General features: G+C 41.4%; 1 protein-coding gene across 4 annotated transcripts in view; it reads right to left on the reverse strand.

The window, feature by feature from the left end:
• Positions 1 to 21,057, reverse strand: part of sntg1 (syntrophin, gamma 1) — a 157,142-nt gene extending 136,085 nt beyond the window's left edge. For 3 of the 4 annotated variants that reach the window (XM_072710893.1, XM_023841742.2, XM_023841740.2), the window contains exon 1: positions 20,570 to 21,057. The gene's annotated coding sequence lies outside the window, so the exon portion shown is untranslated. The remainder of the gene's footprint in view (positions 1 to 20,569) is intronic. The other variant, XM_023841741.2, reaches the window with a different exon arrangement.
• Positions 21,058 to 21,797: the final 740 nt, after the last annotated feature.

Consider the following 21,797-nt stretch of genomic DNA (forward strand, 5'->3'; position numbering starts at 1 on the left):
TAATTGCAGGAACGTCTCAGTCAGCTCAGTCACAGTTGAAAGCACCCCAGCATTATGCAGTAGTTTCATAATTTGTTAGGTGTCACACCATCTAAGTTGGGCACCACCCGTGAATGTATGCTGTTCCTCTTCTGCAGGAATCATTAAACTAACACAAAAGGGAAGACATGCTTTCAAATCCATTTCCTGTTTTGGTTTAGTTTGTAACTCTTCCATAAAATTGTTCACCATCTCTGTGCTCTTATTATTAGTGGAGCAGATGTCCCAGTGTAACATCCCTGGCAGAATCATCATTGGTCTGAATATCACCATAAGGAATGTCAAACGTGTCCATAAAATTCTTAATCTCACCTAAATTCCAAAATAATCCAGACAACCTTGCTTTTAAAGTATTATTAGTGGAGATCACACTGATATGAAATTGTTTTCAGCAAAGCATGAGGAACTTTAGTCTCCTGATGCTCACCTATTCTCAGCTTACCATTTTCATGCAAATTGAGCAGAAACGTTGTGTGCAGTGTGTAAGTGAACCGGGCGATCGGTCTGGGTTGGTCTCCCCTGGAGAAATGAGCCTGAATGACATCAAACAAACCATTTCCTCATATCACTTATCAAAATAGCATGAAAAAGCACTGCTTTGTTAGTCATATTAATTAGTCTAACATCCACTGAGGCCCGTTTGCCATTACTGTCATGTGGGATACTGGCAACTCTCAGAAGAAAACCCAATATAAGATAACAGCAGCATTTATTTTATAAATACCAATAGACATATTCAGAAGTGAAAAGCTCAGATCCAGAAAGCACAAATCCAGACCCAGATTTTGTTTCAACCAACCAGTTGATTATAAAGAGTCACATTTACAAAGTACTCAACTGGTTGGTCGAAACAAAACATTTGTCTGGATTTGTACATTCAAACCTGAACTTTCCATCTCTGTACATACCATTATACTTCTGTACTTGTAGTGTTAGACATTTGACGGGAAAATGACAAGTTTAAAGTCATGTGACTTTTTTACATCAAACTGACACAGGTGAAATCCCAGAGTAACCAAGGGTTAATGGAACAGACAGGTATCTCAAATCAGGAAGCTAAGCTCTTACCATTGGCTGAAAATAGTAGCATCGTAAGTAACACGATCTTTAATGGGAAGATTGTCCAGTTAATGTCTTCAGTGCGTTTTGTATGTGTAATAATTTGTCATGTTGGTTTTATGCCTGTTTTTGTTGTGACGTTGATAATTTGATAATGACACAATATAAACACAATATAATCTCTTGGGCACTCCATAAAAACAGAATTTATTAATTGAATGTTGCAACTAATCTCTCATTACCATAATTATTACCTTATTACCTTATATTTTATTGTATTGCACACGATTTATTTTATTTATTTAGCACTATGACCTGCAGGAAGCTCACAAGTAAAAAATAAAAAATGATTAATAAACAGAATTAACGGCATATATGTGTAGCATTCTAACACTAAATAAAAAGCAACATGAAACAAATGAAACAGTATTTTTTAATTCCCATCTGTTACCATGGATATCTATAAGTTTAATGGAAGCGGACAAAACTCTTTCATTTCAGACTGACGGCTTGGCATCCCTCTGGACCCGTGTCTGCTGAAACACAGATAAGCAGAAGTTGCTCTTCTGTGAGATGACAGTATGAATAACCGGCAATGGAATAAAACAGCTTTCTTCAAGCTGCTGAAATGGTCCCAGGTATTAAAAACTGACCTTTTTACTCATGCCTCAAAATGGAAGTCCTCCACTGAGATCAGTCTAAACGCTTAAATTACAGTACATAAGATCCAGTCTTTTTGGATCCCCCTTCCAGCAAATTGGCATGCTTTTCTAGGAAACCCTGGGTACTGGTTTCCCCACAATGTGACTCAATGTGAAGCGAAAAAGTATGGGCAAAGCTAAAAGGTGGGTCAGAGTACGATTTTAGCCCGCCGACGGTCATAGCCTGAGATTTGACACAAAAGAACAGAGGGGGGAGGGAAGAGTAGCTCTAGCTGGGGGCTGTTGATGCAATTCTGCCACAATTACACAGCCAACTAGAGAGCAAAGCTACCCAACGCTCTGTATTGGTGCTACAGTACTACCTCTCATTGTATTTATCAATTCAAAATAAAAGGAAGGGCTTTGTGTGTCCTAGTGTCAGTTCACATCCTGATCCTGCTTTAATAAACATCAGCTGGTAAAGCCGATCTAAAGCTGTAGCCAGAAAGAGAAAATACAAAAAAAGTTCATTTTCTCTTCAGTACAACATAAATGTGCTAACAGATGCTACTTCTAATTATGATTGATGGTTATGATGACTGGTAATCAGAAGCTTCAATTCCTAAATATGCAGATATTTCTGCTGCAAAGAAATGGCGGACAGGAAGTCTTGTAGTTTTCTTATTGTAAGTTTCTGATATGAATATGCAAACAATAATGTAAAAAAAAAGCAATCAAACAACTTGTTATAGAAACGTCCAAGCATTTAAATCAGAATTTAAATTGTGTGTTAAAGTTCTTTTATAAGTTTTGCAATAAATATGTAAATGAAAGAAATATTCGCAACATTGACTTCCAATACTGCGGACAGCATGGTCTTTGAAAGAAGTCAGGACATCGACAATACGCTTCAGTTGTAATAGGACAAAAAAAGTAATGTTAAGGCAGTCTCTTTTCTTTGTTCTCTAACGATTTTGCCATAGGAGAGTACATCACAAGATGTGTCACTAAAAACAGTAATAAATATTTATTTGGGGCATCAACGTGCAGTTGAAATATGGTGCAGCCTCATCAGAGTGATTATTGGAAATTCCCTTCACACACCATGACTGACAGCTTGATTGCAGTGTGCAGTGCATGCAGTGCATGCAGTTCCTCAGTACTCTACTCGCTCTCTACGTTTCAGCACCAGCTGCAAGGCCTCTCTTGTCCTTTCACTAATCCCCTTTTATGGATTATGGTCCAGTTCACATTTACATTTGATTTATTTGCTGATACTTATCCGAAATGAAAGCAGAGTCAGATGATCCCAGGTGCAACTGCGGGTTAAGGTCTGTATCGGTGTGAAATATGGATTTTCTATACAACTTATATAACAAACATTATACATGAACTCAACACCACCTTAAAGAAAAGAGAAATATTAGTAAAATATGAAACTAAATTTCAATAATTACTCGTTTTCCCTTCATCTTTCAACAGTTACACAGTATACTATTAGTACGAGATATCATATATTGTATTATGCCTATTATTCAGTAATATTATATAACAGTTCATCGTATATAACACTAAATATTTAATGTAGTTGAATGCAGAGATCCTAATGCTTACATTATTCTACAATTAGGTATATGAAGAACACGTATTAAGTAATTATAATATGTTTGGAGCACACAGATTTGGGGTCATTGCACATTAAGGTTTAAGTGGTATATTAGAGTATATCAACACTTTGGTGAAATGGTTTTCAATATGCAAAGTGCTCTGAACTGATTACACCCGGATGAAGACGGTTTATTCTCTTGCCTCTGCTGTTCTACGTTATATAATTGGGTGTCCGGCAAGGAAATATGAACGGCACTTAAAGCGTCCTCACACCTCTTAGCGTTGTGATGATGAATGGTAATTTGCTTGGAAAGAGAAGCATGTCAGATAATCACAAGCAATGTGATAAAGTTCATTTCAGTTAAAATATTAAATGAAATCCCTTTCGATGGGGCTGGTTGCCTTTGGGGTTAAGAAAGCAAGTAGAGCAACATCTATTCTAATTAAGATAAGCTGCTTCCAATGAATAATGAACAACATCTTCCACGTGAGATAACTTACTCAGAGATATTGTGTGACCTGGACAATTTATTCCTTGCTTCAGATGCATACAAAAAATGGAAAAAAAGCTCATTTAAACACAGCAAAGGCCTAAAATACCATAGATTTACATTTCTTAAATGATTGTGGTTTGGAAAACAGCTCTAGTCCATTAATCGACTCTACGTTCGGCTCAGTTCCGGTTTTGAAGTCAGATTACCTTGAAGAGTATAACAGCTTTTGAGTAATACCGCATACTTGGAAAGTGTACAATTATCGAACATGAATGGAATTCTCCAAAGCCTCTAACATGCTGACCACAAACCAAGGTCTGTATGAATGAAACTTATATACAGGCATCTATAGAGCTACGTTAGTCCCATATAACTGCAGTAGCAAACAATGAGACGTAGAAAACAGACTGGCTCACAGGAGATGTCCCTGGATTAAATGCACTACATCTTGATTTTTCCATGTCAAGCCTCAGATAATTCTGATAAAACAATGAAAATCTTTAATTATTTTTGTCACCTTCAGTATTACAGTCACACTTCAGCAAGCTCACAAATGCATTTGTATTTATGAAGGTACTTGACTATAATAAAAATGATCCATTCATTCACAGATTTAATTCACAAAGCTGAAAAGGTCAGTTACCCTCACATTTTAAAAAGGCAAAAAAATACATCACACACACACAGGGTCATCTAACAATATACCAATATAAATAATATAAATAATAATATAGAGAATAATATTATTATAGCCACCCTTTGCCATCAGAACAGATTCAGTTCATCCTGGAATGCTGCTAAAATATGCTGAACTCTGTGTGCTGACACACTGTGCTGCTCTTTAAGCAGAAATGCTCTTATGTTCTGTGAAGGCTGAAGGCCTCTATACTCTTTCCTCTCATTACTGAGAACTGGAAAGTGCTGATCGTCAGACGTCTTTCATAGCAGATGCGTCCTGCTAATTGTCACTCAACCTAACATGGCACGCCTTTGTAGCTCCGCTTGTATAGTATGTTTGTAATTGTGATTTAATTATTTCAATCTCCTATTTCACATTTTGTCCACCCTCTCTGTGTATATGCTGCATACAATCAGCATTCTAGTTATTTCTGCTTTGTAAATAAATCTCCTGTGACTGATTTAGGCTTAATAAGCTTCAATTCATTTCAATTCAATCATGCAACAATTTCTTCAATTATCATAGTATCAGATATAAATGCTGTCGTTCTTTTATGAAAGGCTAGGGCTAATGTAACAGTTATTGAACAATAAGCGTCAAGTAAACCATCGCATTCAAACTTCAACCCTCAAAGGTTAAGGCAGTAATACTGCCCACAGCGCAACCACCCACTCAAAACATATCAGATAAAACATTTCTTCAAATATTATTCTGTTTCTTTACAAAGGTTTTATTTGGAAAGAAATGTTTCATCTTGATAAGAAGTTCAGCTCAGAAAAAAAAACCATGGTTATCTTACTGAGCTTTGTCAGTTTAATATCAATATGTAACAAAAATAAAACCTCAGCGAATGGAGCTGGGGACAGAGTGTAACACCAGCTTGAGTTCAAGTAGTGACCGCCATTTCTGTTAGCATATTCCATCCATCCATCAGTCCATCCATCCATCTGACAATCAATCTATCTGCTAGTCTTCCAACAGCTTATTCTGAACAGGGTAACAAGGACCATTTTCCACGTGTACTAAATATTTCTGTTATTTAGACTTCATGAGGAGATGTTTTAAGAAATGTGAGACAAAGCAATGATGCTTTCCATGCACTGCACAGCCTTTACTGTATCTTGAAATAGATGTGATGATGGGAATTATGAAAATAATTTTTTTTTATGACAAGAACATATTCTGGACGACTCAGATGGCCAAGTGGCAGCTGCAGCCAGTCAACACTCATGTCCCTCCCAGTCAGGTCACACTCCACCTCGCCTGAATCTCAGCACGCCTGTGACCAATAAACTCTAAACTCTGTAGACCGATCATGTGTATTAGGACCTCATTCCCGTCACACTGAGCCTTCCTTCCCGAACGCCGTGTTTTCATGTACGACCTGTGCCTCATCTATTTGTTTTCTTACTTCATTTGATTTTGGATTCCTCTTCATATGAAGAGCAAACAACCAAAACTGTACTTTTTGCTGTTTTTGAGATGAGACTACCAGTGATCTAAAAGTCAGTCTCTCTCTAGGAGACAAAACTCGCTCAGTCTTCATGTAATCCAATGAAGAACTTTAATTAAATTTCCAAAGCTCACTAAGTCCACAGAATTTGTCTTGAAAACGTTTTGGAAATATGCTTTTTGTTTTTCACACTGCTTAAGAAAATTAAAGGAACACTTTTTAATCAGAGTATAGCATCAGGTCAGTTAAACTTCTAGGATATTGATTTAGTCAGTTAAGTAGCAGGGGGGGTTGTTAATCTGTTTCTGCTGCTTTGGTGTTAATAAAATTAACAACAGGTGCACTAGAGGGGCAACAATGAGACGACCCCCCCAAAACAGGAATGGTTTAACAGGTGGGGGCCACTGACATTTTTCCCCCTCATCTTTTCTGAGAGTTTCTTCACTAGTTTTGCATTTGGCTATGGTCAGTGTCACTACTGGTAGCATGAGGCGATACCTGGACCCTACAGAGGTTGCACAGGTAGTCCGACTCCTCCAGGATAGTGCATATTGATGTGTCATTGCCAGAAGGTTTGCTGTGTCTCCCAGCACAGTCTCAAGGGCATGGAGGAGATTCCAGGATACAGGAAGTTACAGTACTCTAGGAGAGCTTGACAGGGTCATAGAAGGTCCTTAACCCATCAGCAGGATGGGTATCTGCTTCTTTGTGCAAGGAGGAACAGGAGGAACACTGCCAGAGCCCTACAGAATGACCTCCAGCAGGCCACTGGTGTGAATGTCTCTGACTAAACAATCAGAAACAGACTTCATGAGGGTGGCTTGAGGGCCCGACGTCCTCTAGTGAACCCTGTGCTCACTGCCCGGCACTGTGGACCTCGATTGGCATTTGCCGTAGAATACCAGGATTGGCAGATCTGTCACTGGCACCCTGTGCCTTTCACAGATGAGAGCAGGTTCACACTGAGAACATGTGACAGACGTGAAAGGGTCTGTAGAAGCTGCAGAGAACATTATGCTGCATGTAACATTGTTCAGCATGACCGGTTTGGTGGTGGGTCAGTGATGGTCAGGGGAGGCATATCCATGGAGGGACGCACAGACCTCTACAGGCTAGACAGCAGCACCTTGACTGCCATTAGGTATCGAGATGAGATCCTTGGACCCAGAACTGGGAGGAGATCCCCCAGGACACCATCCGTTGTCTCATTAGGAGGACGCCCCGACGTTGTCAGGCATGCATACAAGCACGTGGGGGCCATACAAACTACTGAGTACGATTTCAAGTTGCTGCAATGAAATTTCAGCAAAATGGACCGGCCTGCCACATCATTGATTTTTGGGGTGACTTTGAAATCAGCCCTCTGTAGGTTGATGTTTTTCATTTCCATCAAACAATGTGGCCTCCTTTCATTCCTAACACATCACCCAGACCATATCAGTATAGATATCCAGCATGATTTCCCCCCCCATTGAGGTGTGACGTGTTTTCAAAGTGTTCCGTTATTTTCTTTTTCAGCCGTAAATCTACTAGCTTTATGCCTCACTTCTCAAATACAGATTTTGGTTTAAGATTTGACCCTGCAAATTACTGCTTGTGTTTTGTTCTACAAGCTTTCAGACTATGTTTTGGAAATTAAGCTATGGGCCTGTAACTGGATCCTTTTCGAAGGATGGATGGATTTCATTCCTAAAGCCAGGAACATAAATATTATGCATGACTAAACATTGACACCTACAATTAAGCCCAATAAAATGTCATTTAATCCTTAATTTTATTTCATGTATTAATCAGCGCCAATGTAAGTGTTAATGTGCTAAGCTCTGATTGTCATCAGCCAAATGCTGCTAACACTCCATATTTCAAGTTCAATTAAAGAGAGATTCCCTCTTCTAGAAATAAACTAGCAGGCATGCCTTTAATTTTTGATGCTTAATAAGCATCAGTACAACACATGTCCCCAAGCCTCGATATAACAAATGGCCGTGCTCTTTAAATTTCACGGGGGTGATTAATAAGTGGCTCTAGGATTAAAATTTTATACCACCGGCTTCAGCTTTTTAAGAACAAAAAGCAGGGGAAAATAAATAAGACGAACAAAGCTAACAATGTTATCTTTTGCTGACTCTGGGGTACGGCTTCGCCTGATGGATTTTCCGCTTTGTCGGAGGGCCTGGGTTTTTAGCTTAGCTTAGCAGCGCGCTTTGTGTCCACGAAGTACAACGAGGTTTTCAGCTCATGCATATTGAGCAGGGCCGTTATTCATTTATGAAGTTTCAAATGAGAGACCAATGACGACGTTCAGATGGAATTTCGAGTGTTAAATAAATGTCCTCTGCAGGGAAACCGGTGCCTGGTTTGACTCTCGGCCCGAGTGAAAAGATTTAAGCCGTTATGTTGTTTAACCGTGCTAACCGTTACGTTGTGTTAGCTAGGGAATTTGCAGGGTGTTGACACTCATGGGCCACCGTACTTCCCTCTACTGTAAATCGCTTTGGATAAAAGCATCCAATAAGTGAGTAAATGTAGCTGAGTGAACCACAGTTTTCTAAAGGAACATCTCTCCTGGCAGGAGTGATGTGTCATTGTGGGCGGAGTCTCCTGGGTGGCTTTTCTGTCCCTGCTCCACACGCACGCTATACCAGCCGCACTTCACAACAGATGCCGATGGCCCGCTGTGCAGCGAAAAGGAGATGGATGGGGGAGCTGATGAGCAGCTCAGTGCATCTCCGCTCGGGGACAGCGAGTGGGGGCAGCGTGGGGACATACAGCTCACTCACAGCTTCCACCTGGAACGGCCTTTGATGATGCGCTCCAGCCATTGTGCACCGGCCAGAAATGAAAGCCGATGACATGTTAACACCTTGTCTATATATCTCTGGGAAAACACGTCCTGATTATCTTAAGTGTAAGACAGGACGAAGGTAACGAGCATATTTCAAGGCATGGTAGATAATGCAGATTGATTTGTAAACGACAAATATAAGCCCGTTGAAGTTTCTGCTCAGGGTTAACGCGTGACCTTGGGGTTAACGCGTGACCTTGGGGTTAACGTGTCGGCGTGTCACCTGAAGTGGACGTGTGGGGCCTCATGTCAGCTGGTGTAACAGTGGGGGCCACCGGGGCTGCTCCCTGAACCAATCAAATCACGGCGCCGAGCTGCACCATGGGGGCGCCTTGACGCCAGCTCGTTTGTTACTGTCCGGAGTGTGTGAGCGAGCGTGCGGAGGACTAATTACGTCCAAGTTAAATAACCTGAATGCAGGTGGAAAATGGCACTGCGGCTTCACACTTAACCCCCACAGTCCCAACCTTGATTTAATACTTACATTTTATCATTAAATGATCATTTTAATCATTTAGGACATATAATGTCCCGTACTGGTTGAACACATAATGGGCAATCAGGCATAAAGCATACCCTGTACCTTTAAAATCACTTTTCATGGCTGAAAATGTCACCCACAGCAACGTGAGAAGTGCAAACATTTGTATATGGTAAGCACTTTAAGAGGTGTTACGGAGACCCAGCGGGCAGCTGTGACCTCACGCCTCCGGGTCTGGCTATGGAAATTGGATGTAGAAACACTTTTTTGATTAGATTAAGGATTGGTGTTGTATTCATTCATTTTGTTATGTAGAGATAGCTGACAGCATAAAGGAATGCTTGTGTGTCTTATGCTTGTTTACCTCCAAGCACTTTTGCTACTTCTGTTATATCTGGGGGGGGTTTGAGGACATGCCTTTATCTCCTTCATAGATAGTTTCACTTTTGTTTTGCTCAAAGTGCCGCAAAATGTTTTTTCGTTGGCTTGCATATGGATCTGGTGGGAGCATGTGGGCTGTGATAATGTACAGCACAACCCGAAAGGCATCACCAGGGACTCATAGGTACAGAACCTGGAGGTTATATGTAGAGTGTTTTCCACAAAATCCATTTATATGCTTGATTGGAAGCAGTTAAATTACATTTGTAGAGTTTACGGCTTTACTAACCACTATGAGAGGCATTTATAGTGTTTACAGAATTGTAAATTGGAGTTTTTACCCTAGGATTCAAACCTTCAGTCCTGTTTCAATCCTTGTCTTACCATACAATTCCCTTAAATCAAAGCCTGTAGTGAACATATGCGAAAGACAGAAAATTGGACCACTGCTACTCATCAAGTTTTAATGTACTGTGCAACGTGCAGTGCCCAGATTCCTGACTACGTTCGAGAGCCGCCAGGATAAAAATACCTGAGTTTTGGCCAGACTGGAAAGACGGCAAAGCCATTTGACAGTGGGAATTTGGAAAAGGAGATCCAGCATTGATCCAGTCATTATTTTTGACACATTCCATTTTTAGGTTGGAAGGAGGGGGGGGTGGAGAAAAAAAATAAATTAGGAAAATAAAACAGTTATGAAAACAAACAGGATAGGAAAAAGGAACACAACAACTCACTTAGCGGAATAGTGGGACTGCCCAACTTCCCTGGGTCTGAGCTTATTGGGGCAAAAACAAAGAAACATACAGTCATATATTTAAACAAGGAGTAAATGGCAAGAAGATTACACAAAGCTGTGCAGTCACATGACTGACTTTACAGGAGGGTGACCCCCCCCGCCACACACACACATTTTGCATTTGTTTTACAACACAAAGCGACCAGAGAGACATATTGTACCGGCAGCCTGAGAATGATCCCATGGTAGCGAGAGTGTTGTGAAATTGGATCTATCGTAGAAAATGCTAAGCTCCCCCCTGAGAAACTCGTTGACAATGTAAAGACATTAAAGTTTTCAAACAGTATCCCAGTCCTGAGAGAAGCTTTCACACTGAGAGATAATTCTTTGCAGTTCAGGTGACCCCCTGAGCAGAGGAAAATCCAATACCACATAGCACTAGATGCATAAAGAATACAATTCAATATATTTGATTTTAACCTTCTACATGAAATAGTGATTACTGCAAACAGATTGCACTTCTCAGTCTTATTAGGGTAGTTTAATGGCCTGCATTTAAGATTCGACACAATGTGTAAAAACTTCACCTGCTCATGGATGACAACAATATAGGTGTCAACAATATACAAAATAAAATCAGAAAGCTTCACAGCTCATTGGGATACATCTTTGTCAAACAGAACACTAGTCCTTCAGCTTTTCTAGACTGCTTAGAAAACTGTGGTCTTTATGTCGGGAGAGTTGTCACATTGGAATTGACAAATATTGTGCCACTATGTCTTTGGATGAGTTCTAGGGTAAAACAGAAAACATATTTCCCAGTTTAGCATGTAAGGCGAAATGACATTTGTCAAATGGAGATCCTGTCAATGCAGAAGGGACTGTGTCGCTTTGGGCAAGGTTCCACAGATCAGTGTCACTCAAGACAAGGATTAAGTTTAGCCACAAATACAGCCCCATTTCCAAAAAAAGTTTGGGCGCTGCGTAGAACGTAAATAAAAACAGAATGCAATGATTTGCAGATGATGAAAATCCCACATTTAATTGAAAATAGAGCAAAGACAACATATCAAATGTTGAACTGAGAAATGTTATTGTTTAAAGAAAAATATAGGCTTAATTTGAGTTCGATGCCAACAATACATTTCAAAAAAGTTGGGACAAGGGCGACAAAAGATTGGAAAAGTTGTTTAATGCTAAAACAAAACCCCTGGCTGAATATCTCACACTAATTATGTTACTTTGTAACAGGTCAGTAAGATCATTGGGTATAAAAAGAACCTCCCAGAGAGGCAGAGTCTCAGTGCAGTGAAGATGGGGAGATGTTCACCGCTCTGTGCAGTGAAGATGGGGAGATGTTCACCGCTCTGTGCAGTGAAGATGGGGAGATGTTCACCGCTCTGTGAAAGACTGTCTGGGCAAATAGTGCAACAATTTAAGAATTTGGGAATTTCATCACCTATGGTACATAATATCATTAAAAGATTCAGGGAATCCAGATAAATCTCTGTACACAAGCGAGAAGGCCGAAAACCAGCGTTGGATAGCCGTGATCTTCAAGTTCTCAGGTTGCACTGCATTAAAAACAGATAGAATTCTACAGTAGAAATCACTGCATGGCCTCATGAACACTTCCGAAAACCATGGACAGCGAACACAGTTCATTGTTGCATCCACAAACGCAGGATGAAACTCTACCATAAACCATATCTAAGAAACCGTATCTAAACATGGTCCAGAAACACCCCGACTTCTCTGGGCCTGAGCTCATTTAAGATGGACTGAGGCAAAATGGGAAACTGTCCTGTGGTCTGACAAATCAAAATTTCAGATTCTTTTTGGAAATCACAGGCGCCCCGTCCTCCGGGCTAAAGAGGAGAGGGACCGTCCAGCTGGCCAGTGGATAGTTTAGTTCTGTTCTGGCCCTTAGGGCCTCTTTCATGGTCTGCTGTCTGTATTTTAGGCCGTGGACTACAATTTGGATTGCGCTTCCGCATTTGGATTCTACCTCATCATTTTGTTATCTATGTATTTTATATATAGCTTTGTTTTTGTCTTATCGAGAAAAAAAAAAAACTGATGGACAAGTCAATATTCATGAATTATTTAATCAGATTTCATCCAAAGTGATGTACAATTAATAACGTTGGGTCAGACAATCCCTAGAAAATTTGGGGTTAAGGGTCTTACTGAAGGGCTCAATGGTGTAATTACTTAGCCTGTTAGGGGATTTGAACTGATGACCTTCAAAGCACAAGCACAGCACCAGAAGCCGGGGGGGGGGGGCAAACAGCACCACCCACAGTGTTTTTATTGCCCATATAAACTGAGTTTAAACCAATTAACTGAGCATTAATAGTTGTAAAAATGGCTGTCTCCACCAAATTATAGATGAACAGGTGTTTTCATTAAAAAGGTATTACATTGACCCCTTTTTATCATCGCAGGCTGAAATGTATGTAAGGAAAAAAAATTAAACCCCAGGTATCATAACGTGCAATATTATGGTCTTCTTTGAAAATAACATCTAATAACCAACAGAAACTGACCCAGGTTACTTAATCATATTTTAATTAGTACAGATACAACACTGTGTTGTTGTGGTATTAACAATGTTTACATGTGTGACTTCAGAACTGAGTCAATATATGTTATGTTATGGAATGTTTGTATTATATTGTATTGGTGTATTACGACTATCGGTTGCTACAGTGAGTATGTTTTTAGCATTGTAGCTTTGCACCTCTAGAGACGTAGGTTTGATTCCTGCATGAGGCTCCGTCTATTTTTGCAGATTTTTCCTCCAGGTACTCCAGTTTCCTCTCACAGCTCAAAAAAAAAATTAAAAAAATGCATTTAGTGGAATCTGTATCAGTGCATTGCTCATAGTATTTGATTGTCTGTGGCTGTCTGTCCTTTAATAGACTGACATCTCATGCAGAATTTCCTCTGCTTCCTGGCTTGTGTTCCCCGGGATCTGCTCTCAATAGTACCACCCACCCAGTGCTGTTACGGCAGCATGACTGGCAGTATCTCACGTTACATCACTTCCCCTGGTATATAAACCTTTGGGTGGATTAACCCTTCGTCAGAGAGATGTAACTTGACATCATAGTGCCGAGCTTCCAATGGCAGTGCAGATTACTGTTCACTCGCCAATAACATGCCACACCACTAATATAAATTATGCCACCAAACATTCACCTTCATGCTGCATCCAGTTCTGCCTTTGGCTAATCCAGTTGTGCGGTTCCTGGCATGTTTTCAAATAATATGATGAACCAGCTTGAAATACCCTAATAGGTTCATATGACACATATAACAGCCATTTATATTACAAGAATTATTATAGCATTTCACCGATCTTAGAGGGGCTGACCCTTTGGCCTCAGAGAAACCTGTTTCTAGAATATTCTGGCTTCATAACAAGGGTGTTACAAGAACCATAACAGTCCTGGTCAAGGACTGTGTTTCCCAAAACCTTTGTAAGTGCTAAGCAGGGGGATATGGCCATCGTTAGTAGTTTTTTGGCTATATTAATGCAATATTTCCGTAATATTATTATCACAATATGACGGCACAAGAAGAGCTGCAATTGTGATGAGGAAATGGAAAAATCAGCCAAGCGGAACATTGCCCTTTACTTAAGGTGTCCCTTTTTACACTGAGATTCGTAGGATCTGCTCCAGCCACCATTACCATTGTTTGCTGATGGAAGCATTGAATGATTCAATGAATGGTCAGTGAATGGATTGGTTATAATACAGTTTGCTGAATTAACTGCTAACCTTAATACAAGCTCCTGTCTAGCAAGTCTTTTTAGTTTAATTTATGTTTGATTTAAAATAAAAAATAATAATATCCTTACTGGGACAATCTCTGCACATATGATAAACACTATGCAGCATTCTGGCAACCACTAGGGCCACAAGTTATATCGAATCCAAGGTCGATAATCGGCCCTGACATAAATAACAAAGGTATTAGCCAGCGGTTTATCTGTTATAAAACGGCCAAAAGGTTATGGAAACTGACAAGGTATTCTAAAGTGCAGAAATTAACATGTAATAAGGATAAAAAGTTTTTTTTTTTTTAAGTGTAGAAGTACATTAACGTTTGGCAGACAGAGACAAAGAGTGCTTGGGTGGCCACGTGGTTGTATTCATCACTGAAAGATGGATTTTATGGTGGGGTTTTCCAAACACTAACATAACAATTAAAACACTGAGGACTGAGATGACTCACTGAAGCAGTACTTCCTTAGAAGGAATTCATCGATTTTCTCCTTCCCGTAGATTTCATCAGTAAATGCAACAGCGAGTACATATACACGGCTCATGTGAATCAAGTACCACTTTAGAGTTTTTTTTTTTATTTTTTAAATGTTGATTCAAAGAGTTTTTGATTATTTTATGTTTCTGTCGATAAAGCAAACAAGCTATTCTACAGCTTTTAATTTTCTTCCAGCTGTAGGCTATAATAATAAAGACAAACAATAACGAGGCAGAAACAGCTAATATTTTAGTAAACAAAATTCATTAGATCAATTTGAAGAAGTGCTCAACCTTGTCTGGATAAAAATTGCACACACTTCATGTACATAAACTTGTTGCTGGCGATGGGATTTAAAAAGTGACATAATAGCAGGTAAATGCAAACGTAAATATGGATGGGAATGAAGTTACCATTACAGGAGCATATGACCACATGACGATGCATTCCGTGAATAAAATCTTGTTAATAATGTTTTTTTGGGCATTAATCAGGGGATAAATTAAACAAGCTATTCAATCGGGAAACCACAACAAACTTTAATGAGACAATTATTGTGGCATCTGCGTGTAAAAGTGTACCTACTAAAAACTGAATCATGTCCAGCGAGTAGAAGGTTTTCACTGTTTTAAAATCAAACTTCATTCACAAAAAGTACAAGACAGGCAGGACTCAACAAATCAAATACCTGAGCGGAAAGTTACATGCAAAGATATTAATGTCATGAGCTATCCTGTACATGCTGTTCATAAGATCCTAATGTGGTAAACGTCGACACCTGAATCGTATCAGTTCCTCGTTAGTCCTGCTTCCATGTCCTGTGTGCCCTAGTTTTCTCATTAACGTCAGTCTTCCTGTTGACTCTGCCCGTCCCCGAGACAGTCCTCCCGTGATATATGAGTTCGATGTGATAGAATGACCAGACTCACCAAGGAACCCCTGCAAATGTTACCTCAGTCCTGGGTTTCAGGCCTTCCTGCTTCCCACGGACCAGATTTCCTGTGTCTGTGGGGAATCCAGTCACCAGAGCCATGGGATCCTCCAGTGCCCCCTCGCAAGAAATCTGAGGACTTCTTCATCCTCCTGGACGAACATCTTGTGTGGAGGTATGATACCACGGTATGGTGGACCCCTGTGGCCAGAACCCTCTTCCTGTGTGGGGAGAGGGCGCTGTCCGGACTCACCCGCGATGTGGATCCCCAGGGGATGGAGACTGTCTGGCACCTGATGAAGGCACTGCGGCAGGTGATCAAGCGAGAACATGTTGGGCCCACTGCTGCGATGTGAAGGTTCTCCGCTTGCTGGCTCCCCGCAGCTCTACCCACCATTTTTAGCCACAGAAGGAGAAAGCAGAAGAAGCTGGCTGTGCCCACATCTTCCATCTTGCCTGGTCACATGCACACAGAGCCCATCTTGCCTGGCCCCATGCAGATGGAGTCCATCTCGCCTGCCCCGTAGAAGCTGCCACCCGTATCTGGCCCCTATCGCAAGAGGAGGAAGAAGTTGGCCGCACCAATTCCTCTTGATCTTCCAAGCTTCCACCCAAGAGGAGCCGTACCCTTGAGTCCCTCGTCGTCAGCTCAGAGAGGGCAGCTCCATCCATACTCCAAGCTCCCGGCCCAGAGAGGGAAACTCGCCTGCGGCCCAGGGCCCTTGCCCAAGGGGTCTCCTTTGCTCTGCTTGCCTCCAGTTATCCCAGTTATATTCAGCTGACCTCCAGGTCTCCCAGCTTAGCCCCACTTGCCTCCAGGTCTCCCAGCTTAGCCCGCTCATCTCCAGCTTCATCTCCTGATGTCCCGCCGATGCCCACTTCTTCTCCTGGTGTCTTGCTTTTGCTGGCTTTGTCTTCTGATATCCTTCAGGTGCCAAACTTCACAGCCGCTGCCAGCCCGACGCCTGACTCCATGCCCACCGCCAAGGGGATGCCCCTTTTGGAAGACCCACAGTGGGACCCTCTGAGCTTCTGAGCTTCCACTGAGCTTCCACTCCATAGGCCCCTGCAAAGTCTTAGGTCAATTTGGTTCCAGGTTTCAGGGAAGCCACAGGTATCAGCTGGGGCCCAAGACAGAGGCTGGCTTGCTGTTTGTTCTCCAGAGGGGTAGATCAGGGTACACCATCCATGCCAGCCACCCAACCATGCAGTGTTGACCACCTAGGCTGCACTCCTACATCCCTCCTCTTACCCTGGAGTCCCCTCAGTGCCCTCCAGCCCTGCTCTCAACCCCCTGTTGCCCTGCTGTCTCCTCGGTGCCACCCAGCCCCGCTGGTCCTTCGAGACCCTTGCCTTTGGCCCAGAGGGGTCCACGTCCCTGGGTTGCCACCCAGTTCTCCAGGGTCTGGAAGACTCCTCAGTCATTCCCTGCTTCCTGCTGTTGCGCTTTAATGCCTGTTAATTTCCCCATGGTCTTTGTTCCCTGTGGTTCCCTCTTATGTTTCCATCCTGTCTCTACTGCCCCCCTTCCACTTGTTCCTGTCCTGGAACATGTCGTGTCCTGCTGCCCCTCTGGTCCCTGGTCCTACCCCTTCCTTTTCTGGGCCCTTAGTCCTGCTGTATGTCCTGAGGTTTTGCCCCTGTTGTCTTGCCTGGTGTTTGCTCCGTTGGTCTGGTTGCGCCCTGTCTGTCCCATCTTCAATCCCATCTGTCCCATCCAGGTCATGGTGGTGTCTCCTATGCTCAGAATGCATGCCTTTGGGGGCGGCTACGTCACAACCCGTCCTGTCCATCCCCCGGTGTGACCAGCAGGGGACACTGCTGGTCCTCCAGAATCCTCCTGGTTTTTTCCCAGCTGTGTCCTGTTCACAATCCCCAATCCTAATGTGCTAAACATCAACACTTGAATTGTATCAGTCCCTCGTTAGTCCTGTGTAATATATATACATACTTCCCAGTCCTCAGTCCTCCTGTTGCCTGTGCCCTTCCCAGAGTCAGTCTTCCCGTTTTGACCCCTCGCGGTCCTGTTTGTTTCCCTGCTTCTGCTTCCTTTTTAAAGCTGCTTTTGTCCTCCTGACACCTGCCCTCGTGTCCTTCATCCCTCACATGACAATTAATCAGCAACAACACATGTAAAGCAAGATGCAGAGATGGTGCTAGCGTGACGCTCACCGTAGTCGTGAAATGTAAAATAATTGTGCAAAGCTGTGTCTAAGTCATGAGTTTTTTTATTCTGTACTAAAACCCAACCCGGCTCATGACCTGAGCTGCATTATTAATTTTGATCTTATAAATACATTGTTCCAGATGACCAGATATTTTTGCCACTATGTATTTTAAAGAAAAAGTTGCCTTTTCAATCCAAAATATTTCAACTCAATTTTCGAAGACAAATAGGTGAATTATGCTATACTGAGTACCATTAAACAGGAAGCAGGGGAACAGTAGCTCTCATTCTGAATCTTAAGTGGGACATTAGGCCCCCATTGAAATATTCAGGTATATAGTTGCTATATCTGAACCATTGCTATATTTCAGAGTAATATATTATTCAGCACATTATTAAACTATAATGACTTCAGATTACTGTATCCAGATTCTACTATGGACAGATTCTAATCTGCGGCCTGAGTGTGAGTGCAGTACCACATTTACTGTATCCGCGAAACGTCTATGCAGTTTCGCCGTGTAATTCATTTCCATGACGACCAATCTCGCCTGGAGGATGGCTCCTTGTACAGCAGTGACTCTTTTTCTCAGAAGGATTTGAATTGCAGCTAGACAGTCGAGCATTCACAGCGAATTACAGCACAGCGCTCGCCCTCAAATGTCACCACATACAGACTGACATAAATAGACTGTTGTGTAAACTAATGCACAAAAATGAACTTAATTCAAAAGGCACGATTAAACAACAGTTGTATGGCTTTCCATATATAGTCAAATGAAATTCAATTAAATTACTTTTCATTTTACACAAGGTAATTAAAAAAAAATCTGTGCTAATTATTTGGAAATGTTATCTTAACCACACTGACAAACATATATGTATGTACTGTTCTCTCTCTCTCTCTCTCTCTCTCTCTCTCTCTCTCTCTCTCGCCCTCACTCTCTTCACACACACGCGCGTCATTATTTGGAAATCAACAGAAATAAATATAGTTATGAGAATCCGAATGCTTCTATTGCACGTAAAATCTGACAGAGCCCAGCCCATTCTCGTCATATGACAAATGATTTTTACTTGCTGAGCTTTCAGATGAGTTGAAGGACAGCATTTCCCTCCTGATGTAGTATAACTGCCCCCATCCTGTAGAAAACTGAATGAATAAGCATGTGCAGGGAGATCGAGCTGATGTGCCGCTCACTCCCCATCAGCAAATGCTCCTGTAAGTCCTGCCAGGAGTTTGTGGCGACTGAAGCCTGGCATTCAGACCGAGAGCGAGCTGTGCATTAATTCATCATCTATAACATATCAACACCTCTCCATCCCTGAGTCTATCCCCTCTGCTATCATTCAAAGCCAGAAATTTCTATGCTGCTGCATCCCCCCCCACCCCCACCCCAGAGTAAAATTGCAAAAAATGGCAAAATTCGATAAAACTATTAAGCAGCCCATATAGATAGAAAGCATTTGTTTAGGTGTGTAGGAACACTGTCCTGGCCTTCCTCATTCTCAGTCATATCTCAAGCAGGCAGCTGAAGTGTCTATCAAATCTCCTACTGGTTAGAAAACTGGGGACTGGGCAAATTTGGCTCTATAAGAGAAACACTTACAATTAACTATTGATATTTTTTACATTATGACAAATATTAGGTTGCAAAATTGTGAAATCATTCATTATAAGGTCAACCTGTCAAATAAATAAAATCGACTGTATTCATCTGATTATTTAAACAGTTGTGAAATACAAAATTTACACGTCTCTGTAGCTTGTGTTCACCATATGCAAAAATGTTGTATTAGGAAATAGTTATGGAGAGAAGATCTTCATTTACAATAATTATTTCCTTCGAATCAGAGATCGTACCATATAACTTCTCTCTGATTTCTAAAATGAAGTCTGCGGAAAATCTGTGGGGCCGTTATGTAACTATTGAGAAAAGAAAGTGTCATCCATTCTCATTGAAAGTTGAGGTCAAACCGCTTTGCTCTTATTGAATCGCCACCTACGGTAGGTCGAGCAAAAGACCGTGTTTCAGAATAAATTATTTATCTCCGAACAAAACAGTACGTTTCCGAACAAAACAGCAGCATTTATAACTTATAGTGTGAATTTTTCTAATGACAAAAAAAGGTATTTTTCATTAAATGGGAAGTATGAGCTATCGTTACAACGGCTGGCTGTAATGGTTGGGATTTCTGGCAAAGCTGTTATACAGCCGTGACACTTTCTTAGCGAATGCTATTATTATTATTATTATTATTATTATTATTATTATTGTTATTATTATTATTATTTGTTGTTGTAGTGCCATTACTGACAATATATTACAAACTTTTGTTTGTTTCATAATGTTACATGTTACTGCTATCAATTTTTTGCTGTCATTGATCCCCCCCGGCACTGTTTTAATTTTAAATAATGTAGGCCTATTTATTTAATTTTAAATACGTGCTGCTCAGTGAAAATGCGATATACGAAACCTAGAGATATAGTTGGTCTCAAAGTACAGCTACCTGAGACGCCAAACGCCCGCAACTGACCAAGTTTAACGCAGTTATTAATAATCCTTATTAACGTCTCAATACTGCCAAAGCCCGTCTTTATGTGCTCTTTTGTTACTGTTAAGGCTGTTGAATAAAACCCCGAAATCCTACAGATCCAGTACAACTGAGAAATCAATGTCCTTAGTTTTACTTGCAACAGTCACAGCAATTCTTTACATAAATTCTATAACAGTATTTACGTGCCGTCAAATGAAAGAACATAAAAATGTGCTTACCTGATATTCTGTTAACAGGTGGTAAAGAGATATTGGCTGTAAACGCTGCCCGTTCATCAATCCTTCTAATCCGAAATGTGGGGGGGGAAAATCGTTTATTTATTTGTCGATGAAGTGCTTTCTTAAGAAAGCTCTCCAGAATCACATCGGATGGCAGCGCCGGTATCCGGAGCTGAAGGGTAATACGTGAAAATGTTAAAGCCTGACTAAAACGGGACTGATCTACTGGTATATATTCCTCCACGCAATACAGGCTTTTTTCCCACCAACAATCAGCTTCCAGTACAATCCAGGCAGAAAACGGCTTCACTTTTTCTTCTTCCCTTCTTTCTCCCGACGGCAGTCGCTGTCCGCTGCTCGCGGTGCTGAAATGACCTAAGCAGCAGCAAAGCCGATGAGAAGGACTAAAAACCAAAAAGGATTATTTCTCTTTTCTTCTGTTTCTCTGCCAGTTTTTATCTCATTATGCGATGCATCTAAGTTGCTCTTTTAGGGAAATGCCCCCACCCCCCCTCCCCAGGCAGCGCACTGCGAGCCCGGAGCTGCGAGCCGCGGTGAGACGCGGGCTGGATGACGGGAGCGACGCGCACGCCGGTCACCGCGGAGCCGCTTCGGCCGGCAAAGACATGCCGGACCTACCGGCAAAAGCCGCGATCGACGCCGGCAAAGCACCAGCTCCACCGACCGAAAGCCTCAAATATCAATGAGAATATGCATGAAGGTGCTCCTTAACGCCGCCTTTTATACGCGAAGGAAAATCCGAAAAAAGAATAAAAAACACATACCTCTAAAACGTAACGTGAACTTTAAGTAAAGAAAAAAAAAACATATATTATAATTATTATTATTATTTGATTTTTTGCTCTTAAACGCGATAGACAGAAAGGGGCTGCCACTTATTCAGCGGCTCTCTTGTACATAGACATGGGTTGTGGGAAGAGAAGCGCTCAGCAACCACAGAAAAGAGAGGAGAGTAAGAGAGAGAAGCTGAAGCAGGATCTGATATCCTCTTTCTGCGGTACTTCAGCTTCTAGAAGAAACGCTGTTTCGGCACCAATATAAGATGTGCACTTTTAAAGTACATTTAAAAATGCATAGGCCGACTATAATTTACACTGAATTTGTTACATCGATGTGTATCTTAATTGTTACCTTTATTTTAATGCCATATAGCATTTCGACTGCAAATGATTCAAGCTGAGATCTTGTTTTAGATAAATATATAAGG

The sequence above is a fragment of the Paramormyrops kingsleyae genome, chromosome 4 (genome assembly GCF_048594095.1).
Source record: "Paramormyrops kingsleyae isolate MSU_618 chromosome 4, PKINGS_0.4, whole genome shotgun sequence".
In the NCBI taxonomy this organism is placed as follows: Eukaryota; Metazoa; Chordata; class Actinopteri; order Osteoglossiformes; family Mormyridae; genus Paramormyrops; species Paramormyrops kingsleyae.